Consider the following 3,044-nt stretch of genomic DNA (forward strand, 5'->3'; position numbering starts at 1 on the left):
AACATAGTACTTTTTGCTCAAAGTCTCTTAAAGCATTTTTGTCAGCTTCTGACAGCATTTATACCTCTGATCCATATGTGGCAACTGGGCAAACTAGGGAGTTATATATTGCGAGTTTTGTTCTGTTAAACAAAGTTCTTTCTGAAGAGTTGTAAATTTTCAAAGTAAGCTCTGTTCCCTGCTTGCATCCTTTCCCTTAGAGTGTTTCCAATGCTGCTATCATTTGATATTATGGCTTCCAGGTAACTAAAAACAGAAATCCTTTGGAACATTTTCCATTTGTATTAAGGTCTTTAAGTGTTCTTCTGGCCTCAAAGTGTGGCATAACCATGTTTTTTTTATCTATTTTCATTTACTATGAGGCGGATTTTTAATTCTTCTGTTTCCATTGCCAGGTTTCTTTAATTGTGTTGACATTTATTCCTACTTGTGCAATATAATTCGCATATGCATGTATCTGGCTAGTTTTCTTAAATATAGTGCCTCTTTTTTTTGTCTTTAGCTCTTGTCCCTCTCATTGTCATTTTGATTAGATTTATTAGCTTGGCACATATACCAACTCCTCTCAGCACTCCGAATAGTTAACTGGCTATTTATAGCTGTCGAAAGCTTTCATGAAATCAATGAATAGTAAGTGGAAATCTATATGACATTCATAGAACTATTCCATCGTACTTTTTAATAATAAATATTTGGTCAGTTGTTCCTCTCTCTTGTCTAAAGCCACACTGATATTCCCCCAAGTGTGTCTCCTGCACATTTTTGTCTACTTTCATTCAGTACACTTGTGAAGATCTTATTATAAATCATGCTTAGTAATGTTGTACCTCTGTAGTATTCACATTCTGTTCTTTCTCCTTTCTTAAATTGGGGATTACTATTCCTGTCTTCCAGTTATCAGGCATAGTTTCAGTCTTCCATATGTTTCATATTAGTGTGTGCAACGCCTTTATTACAGCACCTCCGCCACTTTTTATTAATTCACAGATTACACTGTCTTCACTGGGGGCTCGATCATTATTCGTCTTGTGGGAAATCAGAGAAACCTCTTGCAGCACTGCTTGTTTCTAGCTTCTCTCTTTCTTCCAGAGGTGCACTCTGTTCTTCTTCTAGACTGTTAGTTAGTGTGTCTTTGAAGTATTCTGCTCAGCTGTCAACTATTTGTTCTTCCTCCCTTATCATTTTCCCATCTTTACTCGAGCGTGCCTTTATTTTTGGCTTAATATACTCCTTATGTTGCCTATAGCTTGATAGGACTTCTTTCTTTGACTCTGTTCCTTTAGCTCTTCTAGTTCTTGGAATTTCATCTTAGTCCACTCTCTTTTCCTTCTCTTGCACAGTCTGTTAGCTCTTATCTTTAATTTTCTATATTGTTTTGTGTTATTTCTGGTTTCTCTTTGTAACAATCTCATTCTTGCCTTATTCTTTTCCTCTATTGCTAACCCATGATCTTCATCAAACCATTGTTCCACCTTTCACCTAGCCATGGAAGCTGTTTACATTTTAATTTGCCCATGAGATTGGCATAGAGTCTAGCTTGATTCATAATTCCAAATCATTTGTTTCCAGTCATCCACTGTCTGGTAGTGTCGCTCTTTACGCCACCTCAAGCATTGCTTAGCATTGACTATAAACATGTGTGGCTTATGAGGAACTTCTGGACCTTTGCACTCCATTCTTTTCAACTACCACACACAGTCATGATGCTACTGGACTGCTTGTGGCACTTCAGACTGATTTCATGTGACTTTTTACAATTGCCCTCCCAATGTTTGACAGTTCCTATTCATCAGTACATGAGTGAGCCTGGTCTTGGTTTAGCTGTGTTTGTTCCTTCACATTTACACTTTACAATCACATCACCAACAGTCAAATTGTACAGCTTTGGAAGGCTAGAAGTGTTCTTGATGGATTTGTTACTCAGGTGACATCCAGTGACTAGTCCACGTTCGAAGTCCAGAGGTCTCATGACAAACCCATTCTGCTCCTGCTGCTTCTCGACTGATAAAACAATACTCTCCACGTTCTTTTCTACCTACAGGTCCACCTCTCATGACATCTAGTGGTCAATTCTGCATAATATAGGGGTGCCCTGATATATTTTAACAGACAGTGTGTAAGCTCATGACACATCTATTGTGGCTGTTGACTGTACTCTGGAAGAGGAAAAAAGATAAACAAATTATGGTTTAAATAGATGAACTAGGTTCATGCTGACAGAATTCCTTTAAATGTTATTAAAACTGAAACTGATACTTCTGTATTCATGCATCGTCCAAAAGAGTTAATTTGTGTGATTCTTAGAATCTATTGGGAGTGTACCATGACCACAACTGACACGGAATACACACATGGGGTAGCTGTGCATCAGATTGTCCAGAATGATATTCCTGTTGGGTGAATTAAAACTACTAGTTAATAAATAACTATTACCTGCATACAGTGTTTCCATCAATTCACATTTGGTATCATTCTATGGGACTAATGGTCTTGCCACAGTGGTAACACTGGTTCCCGTCAGATCACTGAAGTTAAGCACTGCTGGGCTGGGCTAGCACTTGTGTGGGTGACCATCCAGTCTGCCAAGTACTGTTGGCAAGTGTTGGCAAGCAGGGTGCACTCAGCCCTTGTGAGGGAAACTGAAGAGCTGCTCGATTGAGAAGTAGTGGCTCCGATCTCGTAAACTGACATACAGCCGGGAGAGCAGTGTGCTGACCTTAGTTATCATTCTATGGGGCTTTTTGCCTGCTGCACAGTGTTTCAATGGTAAAATAAAGCACACAAGCATTAACGTTAGTGAAACATGTTGATCATTTTTTCAAATGAATGAATTCAGTAACATTACATCAATTCTACAACAAAACCTGCCTAATTTCAATAACAATGCATGGACAGAGTATGCTGAAGGACTGTCCATTGCTGCCATATGAAAAATAAAAATAATCTAGATGTAGAATAATCCAGACTGAGTAAATACTAAAATAATTATAACTATATGGTTTATATCGTTAAGGAGCTGTAAACCAAATTACCACTCTCTGTGG

At 38.3% G+C, this 3,044-nt stretch overlaps 1 pseudogene; it reads left to right on the forward strand.

Moving 5' to 3' along the window:
- The first annotated feature begins 2,480 nt into the window (after window positions 1–2,480).
- LOC126189379 (5S ribosomal RNA) lies at window positions 2,481–2,598 on the forward strand (annotated as a pseudogene).
- The last annotated feature ends 446 nt before the right edge of the window (window positions 2,599–3,044 follow it).

The sequence above is a fragment of the Schistocerca cancellata genome, chromosome 5, assembly GCF_023864275.1.
Source record: "Schistocerca cancellata isolate TAMUIC-IGC-003103 chromosome 5, iqSchCanc2.1, whole genome shotgun sequence".
NCBI lineage: Eukaryota > Metazoa > Arthropoda > Insecta > Orthoptera > Acrididae > Schistocerca > Schistocerca cancellata.